Source organism: Coloeus monedula (assembly GCF_965178545.1).
Source record: "Coloeus monedula genome assembly, chromosome: Z".
NCBI classification, from domain to species: domain Eukaryota; kingdom Metazoa; phylum Chordata; class Aves; order Passeriformes; family Corvidae; genus Coloeus; species Coloeus monedula.
Window position 1 is genome coordinate 18960664 of NC_138822.1, and position 11718 is coordinate 18972381.

At 43.7% G+C, this 11718-nt stretch overlaps 1 protein-coding gene across 1 annotated transcript in view; it reads right to left on the reverse strand.

Annotated features, from left to right (window-relative positions):
- CEMIP2 (cell migration inducing hyaluronidase 2) overlaps positions 1–5114 on the reverse strand; it is a 50185-nt gene extending 45071 nt beyond the window's left edge. The window contains exon 1 of the mRNA XM_082302074.1: positions 4965–5114. The gene's annotated coding sequence lies outside the window, so the exon portion shown is untranslated. The remainder of the gene's footprint in view (positions 1–4964) is intronic.
- Between the last annotated feature and the right edge of the window lie 6604 nt (positions 5115–11718).

The window sequence follows — 11718 nt, forward strand, 5'->3', positions numbered from 1 at the left end:
TTAAACATGAATCGGTATCACAACATGCTCTCTTTCATATCAGCATGTGGATTTCTTTCTTTCTTAGGCAAAGCTGTTAAGTTCTGAGAATTTTTTCTTCAGTCCAACTCAAGCTTCAGTAAATGACATGTCACCCCTTATTCTGCATACTTGAAGGTCTGTCTCTGCAGATTTTAACTGCATCAACCACAAAAATACCAGTGCTGCTTGAAAAGCTGAATTGTTGCAGCTGCACACCCACATTCTTCTGTCTTGCATTTGTATGAGCCAAGTTAAATGAGTCTGCATTAAAAAATAATTAAGAGCTCCAAATCACATCAAATCACATCCAGTGTGAACACAGCTGTGACACCAGCACCTCTTAGCTCTTTGAACTCCCAAAGGATTTTTCATCCTGGTAATGGATGACTTAAGAGAGAAGCTATATGACACAGGTCCATAGAGTCAGAAGTAGCTGGCAGAATGCAAATTATGTTTCATGCCTCTTCCAAGAAGGAAAAAAAAAGATGACACTGAGAAGTCTGTGAACCTGACTCAGTGCTGTATGCTCTGGACTTCAAGAATTTACATAGGTTCAGAGAGCAACAAGGGTGCAGAAGAGAAGTCAGCTGAGAATTATTGGATAAATAACACTTTTGAGTTTAGGAAGTCCTTGGAATGCAAGCTTTTTGAGGCTGAGAGCAGTAGCATCACCATGCAGTAGCCTCACCAGATGGCTATTACTCATGACTGTCAAACACTTGGTAATTGCCTGGATGGCCACTTTGCCTGATGTGATGTGGTCACTCTTCTACTATGCTTTAAGATCTCATTTAACTGTCTTTTGCCTTCACTTTTCCAAAATCCCCTCTCCTCCTCTAAGGACCAAATCCCCCTCAATTCAGCTGCTGCAATTGCCTGCTGAGATCAGCAGCACAAAATACACCCTCACCTGACTGTGTACACTACCTGCCAAACTGATACACAGTAGCCGAAACATAGTACAATTTTCATTTTGCTGTAGGAACTGTGGCAATCCAGCAGAAGGGCACAGCACATGCCAGCTAAATGCATGAGGGCACAAGGTCTTGTGAAAAGAGTGTCTACTGATGAACTAAAGAAGAATAACTTGACTGTATATGTGAATGCTAGCATACCCCATGGCTCTAAGGTATCACAGAAATCACAGAACTATGTGTAAATTAAGTCACTGTTCCTTTTTCATCAGGCTCTCAACTGACAATGTGATATGTTCGTACAATTTTATTAAAGAAAAAACATTCTATCATTGTCCTTTTATTAAAAACACAAACAGCATATTTGGGATATCTCAAAAAATCAATCTTCAAACAGCAAAACAAAGCCCTGTAATCCACCATTAAGTATGCATTCTGCTGAGCTGGTGGCTACATTCGTATTTTGGCTGACTACAGTAAATTCCATTCTAGGAAACTCCAAGAACTCTGCAACCAACTGCCAAGTACTGCAACATCCTGCCAGGTATAGCTAGTCATCTTACATGACTGCAGTACTCTTTTTATCATGTTCTTCTTAATCCCATATGCCAAAAAGATAGAAGAGCTACTAGCACATTCCCTTCCGTTAACCTACTTCACAAGAAAGCAATAAAACCAGTTACAAGTTCTAAAGTATGCATTCTTTAATGCCTTCAGTATTTCCTTTCCGTATTTGCAAATACATCGCTTTTCTCCCTCACATCTTTGCTCAACTTTTCAACTCTTTTTCCACTTTCTTTCTCAGTATTACTACTCCAAGAAAATACTTCTGTGGAAAAACACCCACATCTACAAACAATTCATTCCCATTTGTCTTGCCAAAAATAACTCCATTAAATTGATAGTGAAATCCCTTTCGGTAAAAATAAGTTGAGAATGGATCAAGTCTAGTCACAATTTGACTCCAAACAAGAAACTGCAATTTACAATACAGACTTTAACCATGTTTCGATGCATACTGTAGGTGATTCTACAGAACAGCCTTATTAATGCAAAGCATGAACCTTACTGATATACTTCAGACTACACTCCTATGGTTTAATTTTTTAATATAAAGAAAGTGAGATTTACTAGGCAAAAATTTTCCCACTAGTTTCTGAAGTTTTTAAATCACTGGTGCATGCACACAGAAGGTGAAGAACAGTTCACCGCAAGCACTGTGGGACAGGTTCCCTTGAAGTCACACATGATGTGACCCATCAGGGAGCTCCTTCAGCCGTGGGGCAGGGGTAGCAGGGGTGTGCCCTTACAGCTGTGGAGGCTGCAGCATCGGCCTCCAGCAGACAACGGGGACAGGTTCCCTCTCCTCCCCAGCTTCCCCCAGCTCCAGTACAAGGCAGAACTAAGAGGAGATGAAGCTCCAATCCTAGCACAGAGAGTAGTTGGAGCCTTCCCACATGTAGAGAAGCAAACAGCTCCCTCCTATCCAACAAGTAAGACAAACAAAATTGAGTCACTGCTCCTTTTCTGCAAACAAGACTTCCCCAGCAAGAAGCTGAACTGACTTACCTCAAAACACACAAAAATAGTATGCTAAAACTGTTTAATAAAACTTTTCTTAAACATGCTGGAGATATAATAAAGGAATTTAATGACTGGGCTTTGTATTTAATGCATATTAAAAGTTACCTGTAATTAAAAAACATTTTTAGTCCTGATGGTCCAAGGCAATGATGCCTTTTCCTGGTCTTAAAATCAAGAGTCAAACATGGTTAGAAGGGAAAAAAGCATTTTACCTTTGTATTTATTTTAAGGATCCTTAGGTGCACTACGTCCAGGTCAAATGCACCCCAGTGCACACTGCAATGCACCCCCAAAAGATCTGGTATAACATTATAGGTCTTACTAACCAGCATATCTATCAAAAATTCCCCAATGAAAGGCTTGAATGAGCCCCCCCTCCTCCCCAAGGAACCTTCTCCTGGATGGTTCTATCTTGGTTTACAGAACGTGATCTGGAGAGGACCTTGGGGTCTGGGGCACACTAACCCCTACCTATGGAGCTTCCAAAACATTTAGTCTCCTAGTTGAACAAACAAGTCCAAGAATGTTGGCAAAAAGCACTAAGAATACAGAAGTTGTAAAAAAGGTATAACAGGTATAAAAGAAAAGGCAAAAAATCTTCATGGCAATCAGCATGCAGACATTTCTTTGCAACCTTGGTGGTAAGGATGTTGAAGTATTTAAGTCAGACTGAAAAGCACCTGTCCCGCTGGACCCTGTCATTAATCAAGGAAATAAACCTCCTAACTTCATTTGAAATACAAGCTACTCCAATATGTATCAACAACAAAAAAAAAAAAAAAAAAAAAAAAAAAAAAAAAAAAAAAAAAAAAAACCCAAAAACCCTGAGCAAAATAACCAAGGCAGTCCCACAGCTTGTGCTCTACCTATTTTTATATTCATGCCTTAGAGGAAAAACAACCTTATTTGTTCCCCTGGTTTGTCAACTTGTGAACTGTGCCACCAAAAGGCTTCCAGTGCTTCCAGTCACAGGAGTTGTAACAGCTGGGAGACCTTTAGTGGATTACACAGGGCCTTCTGAAAACAATGATTTTTACAAGAGACGCCACCATCTCCTACTAGTTAGTGTCTCTACTAACAAGTCAGATGAACTTGCTAAAAGCTTCCAGCCAACCCTCAACACCACATTCCCCACAAAATACTGTGGGGCTAATGTGTTAATATTCGTAATTAAAAAAACCTACAGTGTGCCACTGAGAAACATCTATCCACATCTCAAAACAGCACACACCACAGCTCCTGCTGAGATGCTGAACTTCAGAAGACACTCTCATTTTAGCACAGACCTCACAAGACCCCTTGTCTTTGTCCTCTTCCCCTCCACATTCTCTCTTTTCTTCCTGAATCCCTCTGTAGCTGGGGGCATTACTTGTGCTTTGCATATAACTTATTTCTCTGGCCTCTTTGCCTAGCTCAAGTCCCTGGCATACAGTCTGCTGGATGCTGTATTAGTAGAGAGAGTGCAGGAGGAGCAGGCCCAACAAACTTGATCTGGTAGGAGACTTCACATCCATGCTGGCAGTGCACAGGATGCACGCAGACAAAGCACCTCGAAGAGCTATAGACTCCTACGAACAAAGATGAACCTCCCTCCTCCTTACTGCTACCCATGGGCCATTTCACACCACCAGCAAGCCACGGCAATCTTTTCTGTGATTCATTAAAACAGACTAAAGCCACACAAAAATACAAAGTACTACTTTATACTCCTTATTACATTGTCTTTGTCAAGCCCCAGCTGCTATTTTGTTTTTAGAACTACTCAGAAACATAAAATCTCTTCTTTTTTAAGGAAACCGTGCCACTAAATACACATGTAAAATACAAATAAGGGTAGTATCTTCAGCACACAGCCCTCATCTAAGATGTGATGTCGCACAAATGCAGCGCACTAATCACTGCACACCCGCTTTTCCTAGAGGGGCTGCGATGATGTACAACTCTCAGTGTTTCTTCCGTGCCTCGGGGCAAGTAAAGCAGCTGCTGGTTATCAGTCACAAGGACGGCATTCCACGACAGCCCAAGCACTCGCGTATGCCTATGACAAGTCCGAGCACAGTCACGCCGCGACGCGGACCTGAGCCCAGCGCTCTCCACCGCGACCCCGGCAGCATCCGACCAGGCGCGCCAACAAAGCCGCGGCCCGAGGAGCGCGGCCCCGCCGCCGCACCTGCCGCGGCCCCGCGGAGCGGAGCGAGGCCCACACCTGCCGGGCACGCGCGACTCCTCAGGGCGGCCGCGCCCGCCTCCGGCTGCCGCCCGGCCCTCCCCGCCCCGCCGCCGGCTGCTGCCGCCCCCGCTCCCTCCTTCCCTCCCCTCCTGCCGGCCCCGGGAACAAAAGACGCCAGTGCGGCGGAGCCCGGCTGGCGAGGCGCGGCGGCCCGGCCCTCGCCCCGGCACGGCCCGGCCCCGCGCTGGTCCCGGCCGGGCCGGGCGCGCTCTCACCTGGGCCCGGCGCGGCGGCGCGCTCGGGGCGGCGGCGGCGCGCTCAGGGCGGCGGCATAGCGCTCCCCGCCCCGGAGACGGCGGGAGACCGCCGGCTGCTCTCTAACTCCGCCGCTCCCCGCCTCGGCTGCCGCCCTTACGCAATTGGCAGCGGCCGCAACCCCGCGGGGCTACACAGATCGCGGGCCCCGAGCGGAGGCGGCTGCGCCCCGCCGCCGCAGCCCCGCCTCCCACGCTCCCACCGCCCCCGCGCCGGGGGAGGAGCGGGGCCGCCCGCCCGCCCCTCGCCTGGCCCGGCCGCACCCCAGCTCTGCGCTCCGCCGGGTGCTGCGCTGCCCGGTTCTCCCCTGGAGCTCCTCCGCCGGACTGTATGCCTAGGCCCTCCCGCTGCTACCGGGGGACCAGGTACCGCCTCCTGCAGCGCCCGGGCCTGGGTGGGCAAGTGGAGGCAGGGGGGTAGTTTGCATCCATGCCCTGACCTACGGCTCTCCTCTGGGCAGTGTGGAGAAGAGCTGACTGGCAGCTCAAATGCTGGACACAGCGTTAGATACCGATGTCCGAGTTAAAGTAATAATAATAGTAATAGTAGCAGTAGTAATAATAACAATAATAAAATAATAATAAATCCACAGTATAAGCACGCAGGTGCTGCCTGGGCGGTGTGAAATTTGCGCGAGGTACGAGAGCAGTTGAAGAGCCAGGCGGCAGCGAGGAAAGACAGTGTGCTGTCTCCGGAGGGGCAGCGGGGAGGGATGGAGAGACACCCGGAGCGCATGAGAGGCGACAGTAGCAGAGAGCAGAGACACGCGGCAGCTGTCGGTACGTGCAGGCTGAACTAAGTTACTTACGGCGGTTGTAGTCCGGGCAGTCTGACCAGGGCAAAGAGCTGACTGGAAAACCTGACTCCACTTTCTGATTTTTTTTTTTTTTTAATTTTGTGTCAGGTTTTAATGTTTTTTAAGTAAAATCAAGCTAAACCCAAAAAATGTTCTGAATTTCAGAGAATCCCTGCCTGTAGCTTTTACACAGCAAAGAACATCAATTGGTGTAGACATTCAGAGGAACTGTGAAGATTCAGGGCACCTCAGCCTCTCAGGCTGTCTGCTTTGATGTAAGTCTGACAACGGACTTCTCTTAAGTCTGGGACCTCCCACCATTTCCGTGCACCGAGGTTGGGCCACACTCGTTACTAATGAGACAGTAAAAAAAAAAACCAAAACCAAAAACCAAAAAAGACACCCTGATCGTATTCAAGATGCTTCAATGAAATGCTTCGGGAAATACAAACGTTTCCCAACATAGTTATTTCCTTGGGAATATTCCAAACAGATGAATACAAAGTAATAACTCACTTGTGTGTCTATGAACACTGCCCTACTTTGGCTCTAGCGATTTCCTCTTTGTTTACGAATAAGCATAGCCTGTGTGGTGTGCTTATAGCATATGGAGACATCTAGCGCCTAAATAATAGACTGCAAATCAGCTTCATTAGTCTGAAATCTTGGAGATCACAGCTGAATCCATTGCTTGCAATATTTCACCCTAGGACTGCTGGGTGCGGAGCGTTTTTACTGCAAACTGTCACACCACTGAGTAGCAGCTGCCGTGGGCAGGGACTGTGGTAGAATAAGCAGCTGAACTAGCTCAGGAGGGAGCTGTGACTGCAGCTCTGCTGCACAGCTTGAGCTTCAGGCCTGAGATTTACAGCAGTAATTGACTCAAGACAGAGATTTGCCTGTATAGACACGAAAGGTGTTGAGACAGTTCCTAACTTGCCCTTGCCACTAAACCACAGAGAGGAAAACCCTTAGGTGTATGAATAACACAGTTTCCTCTTGGCTTTGATAGTGTTTCTCTATTTCTATTCTTTCTTTGCTAGCCCAGGAGCACAATCATTCTAACACATATAATTGTAAATCTTTGCCTCTTTTCAACAAACATATGCAAACTGAATACTTAGATTTGCCAATTACTTTGGCTGAAATTAAATTGAATAGTAAGCATTGCTTATCTACTGGAAAGATACTATTATTGTATTTCTGTCCAGGATCAGAAAGTATTCACTTTTTTATATACTTGTGTAAAGAAAGAAGAAATACAGACTGCTGATCAACATTCTCAGCCAGAAGCCTGAAAACAAGCTTGTTTCAGTGATACCCATGTAGATGTTTCTGCCAGTACGACTATATAGGGGCATAAAGTAAAACATTTCTAGACGCTTAAATAGTCTGAAACAAAATGTATTGCATTATGTATGTGTGTGTGTGTAGGAGTGCACATGTGTGTATATTTTAGACAACTGACATAATACATTTTTGTCAGTCTCCGGCAAGTCCCAAACATCTTTGAGCTGTGAAAGCACTAGATCATAGGACCATAGAAAAATTAAGGCTGGAAAAAACGTTTAAGATCATTAAGTCCAGCTGTCAACCCAGCACCACCACCATGTTCACCATTAAACCATGTCCGCAAGTGCTATACCCACAGGTTTTTTGAACACATCTGGGGATCGTGACCCCACCACTTCCCTGGGCAATCTGTTTCCATGCTTTACAACCCTTTCTGTGAAAAAAAAAAAAAAAAAAAAATCCAAACATTTAATCTAAACTTCCTCTGGTGCAACTTGAGGCCATTTCCTCTCATTCTGCTACTTGTTACCCAGGAGAAAAGACTGACACCCACCTCACTATGACCTCCTTACCGGTAGTTGTAGATCTCTTACAGAATGGAATTATCACCAAACAACTACAATGTCTTTAAGTGATGGATACATTTGAATAAAACAATCCCTAACCCTGTAAGTATGCAAAATATTAGACTTTGAAATTACCTGAGTATTTGAAACCTCTTGTATTGGGTTGACCCTGAGTTGATGGACAGTCTTTAAGACCAATTACGCTTCTCACAATTTACATATTTAAACCGCACAGACAGGCGGGACTTCCCCTTTTGGTCGGAGCTCGCTTGCTGGGAGGTGGGGGCAGCTCGGGGCCTCCCGGCCCCGCCGGGCCGGGCCGGGGCCACTGCCCCTTCCCCCTTTCCCAATGCTGCGGCACGGACCCTGGGTGGCTGGGGGGGACTGCCTCAGAGCCGCAGGCAGCTAAAACCAGCCATGGACTGCTCACAGCTAAACCCATCCAGCGCGGCTTCTGGGGACTGGCGGGTCCCTCTCCTCTCCATGCAGAGCCGGCGGAGTCAACGGGAGCCGGCAGAGCCTCCTGTCTGCAGCCAGCACACTTCGTGCTGAACTGAAGAAGACACCACGCAGCCAGCAGCACAAAGGGAGCGAGGCTTTCCCCACCGTAAAGGCTGAACAAGAACACTCTATAGCATGGCGGCTTCAGAGTCAGAGAGAAAGAGAAGTGAGTCACATGGGACAGAGCTGGAAATGGCGACGGGAGAAAAGAGGGCGGTGCCGCGATTCTGGCGCGCAGCTTAAAAGAAACCTTCTTGCATGCCGTGGTAAGAAACTGTAATACCACAAACTGTTTGTCTCTTTAATCCATTTGAAGAACATGGGGGGATGGAGGATCTTCGTGTGCCTGTGAAGATTGTGAAGAATGCCGATGCCAGGCTATATAGAAGTAGTAAGAGGCTGTTAGAGACTTGTGGCGAAGAAGAGCCTTTGTGTGCAGGCCAAAAGAACTTATCCTTAAAAAGATTAATAACCCCATGTGATGGCCCATGTTTTGCAGTGTGAAGGAACTGTGAGATTTTTCATGGGAGAGATGTTCTACACCCAGCAGATTGTTTGTTTCCGGGCGGATCTGCTGTTAGTGGCAGTTTGGGAACCACGTGCAACTGAAGGAAAAATCCTTTTTTCCCTTGAGCATAAGAGAGAGACTTTTCAAGAACTGGAACACTGACTAACATCCCATGTTCTGTTATCCCTTGTGTGAGCTGGGTAAAAGGAGAGAAGTGCTGGCTGGAGGGGGGGGGATTTGCTTTAATTTTGTTTTGTTATTGTCTCTTTACTTTTAATTCTATTAGTAATAAAACTCTTTCATTGTACTGCAACTGTTTAAGGTTTGTGCCTGCTTTGCTTTTCTCCTAATTCTTATCTCACAGAAGGAAAATGAGTAAGTAATGAATATTTTGAACCAAAACCACTACATTTAATTGGTGTTTCTGCCCGGTTTCGAACTCAACCCGCTACACCTCTCTATCAAACCCAAATGGTACACTAAAGCATTAGTACTTCTGCATTTGATATGATTAGTTTCTTCACACTGCTTTGGGTTTCAGCAGACAAAAGGTAGGTAAAGTGTATAAACCAAAGTTTAAAAATGGCAAAAGATGGACTTGAAAGAGATGATTGATGCCATCACTATGGTCTAATGATTTCAAAATAAGTGAGAATGAAGCAGCTTTTGTCCTTCTGAATAAAAAGAGGTACTAGGAGAGAGGAGGGAGTGAGTTAGGAAGCAACAGGAGGGTGTAAGTATTGGTAGTTACCGGTTAAAATCGTGTCCTATTCTCTCAATTCCCATGGAGATCCTTAGAAAATACTGCTGTTGGTCTATTGAGATAAGAGAGCAAATGTACATATTTCTTTCCTTACTTAAGCCTTTCTGGCATATCTTCCAGGTACTCTGTGGTAATACTTTTTCCATATAGTAGCCATGTTTTAAATTATCATAAAAAACACACAGATTTTTAATTAACTTTCTGGGAGTTTAGCACATGTAGCAAAATAAAAGTTAAATTATTGAAAGAGTACAATGGCTGCCTAGGCTGGGGGAAGGTTTGCTCTCAGTAAAAGCCTGATCTTACTTTGACATACTGTGCTTCAACCAAAGGTAACAGCAGTTAATAAAATATAACATCAGTATAAGGGAGAAGACAAGAGTGTAAAATGCATATTGGGGGAATGTAGAAGTAATTTTTAACCAAATTTAGTTGGGAGCAGTTTCAGTGCACCATCTTCCCCTGCTCACTGAAGAGCCAAAGCCCTTTTCTTTCTGTATGTCAAGACAACCCATATGCAACTAATTTATTTTTTTCAGGTTTACAGAAAAGTGTGACCTATTTCTGAGTTCTGCTAAATCCTAGCTGTCATTCTCCCTCCCTTACTTTGTCTGTTACCAAAAATTTTACAGTGGAGAAACTTGTCAGAATTTAAAGATTCTGGGTCATATAAAGATGAGAAACTCCTGAAACCCAACAACAAAAACTGATATATTTTTAATGGCTTTTAGATTTCCTCCTCTGTAATCAAAAGTTGATAGTGAATCAGCAAAATAATTTTAAAACTTCTGTTAATGAAAGGAGCATAGGCTGCACTGAAGGGTACAAGGAGAATTAATAAACTAGGTTTTAAAAGAATAGTTGAAAATAAGTATAAAGAACAAATAAGAATGGGAGGGGGAAGCAGATATACACAGATGGAACATATGAAGGGGAGCACATAATTGAGACAAAAGGAAAAAAGAAAAAATCCCCAACAAAATCACAAAGCAGATATGAGTACAAGAAAGCTGTATTTTGCCTTTTACACTTCTAAAGTGCAGTTGGATGAAAACCAAAATGCAACAAAGCCATAGCGCATTAGTTTTAAATATCATCTGAACAAAAGTCACATTTCCCTACCAAATCAATTCAATGGTTAAGAAACACAGGTACTACTTTCTCATTGTGCTTAGATTTTAGTTCAACGTTATTAAAAAACTTGTGATTGTGATTGTCTTCTGTATTTTAAAAACTTTTCCTTGGGAAAGCTTCTTACGGCAGGTGTCCACCTTCCAAGTCACTTCAATATATATTTTAATGTGAATTGGGTTGACATTTATGTTAATTTCACAAGCTAAGTGCAACAGTAAATTTGCCTTGCATTTAAAGTAGATATTGATGGAAACTCATTTGTAAATGAGTGACCAGAAACACAGCTGCAAGGACTACTGGTTCTAGTTGCTTGTTTGGTCAAGAACCATAAGCAATATATAAGCAGATACACTGTTAGGCTAGTCAGGTCCATGAGAGTTAAATTTGGAGTGCTGTGCTCAAGAGACAAGAGCCACAGCCTACAGACCTTTTAACATCGGTCAAAAATCTTTGATTATGAGACATTCCACAGTCCATAAGGCAGACTAAAAATTGTTACATGCATAATTTCCTACAAATTGCCTGCTAGACTTTGGTTGAGACTATTTGAAAGGCCTATGATCATTTGCATTTCATCTCATGGGCCTGGTGTAATTGCTTTTAAATTATGCACATGTTTCTATGTAATAAATTTAAGTCCTGAATTTTTTGTTTTGTTTTTCTCTTAAAAGAGAATGATTTTGGTTAAAACTCTGTGAATTTTATGAGAAGAAGAGCACAGCTTAAAGCACAGATTTCTGATCTGCATTCACATACTAATAAGCCATAAACATGGCAAAATTGTGTTATTTTAATTTTTGAGAAGGACAGAGTGTCTGACTTCCACTGTAGAGAAATGCATTTTAAGTGGTCTGCTCTTATGGTTATTTATTATGTATCTGATTGAAAAGAAAATATAAATATTTTCACAAGGTGAAATGCTCAGGAATATTACGTATTTTAAAATAATTAAAACATTTGGAAAATAACAAAGCTGTAATACTTCCAAATTAGTGCCAAAAACAGATATGGAAAGTTCTAAAAGCCTGTATTTGCTGGTACCTCATTTTGTCCCAGAAGAAACATATGTAGGTAGGAATACACTTTGTGTATTTGAAAATATAAAAGGCCAACTGCAACATTACAACACTAAGATACATTGTTTTCCATGGCA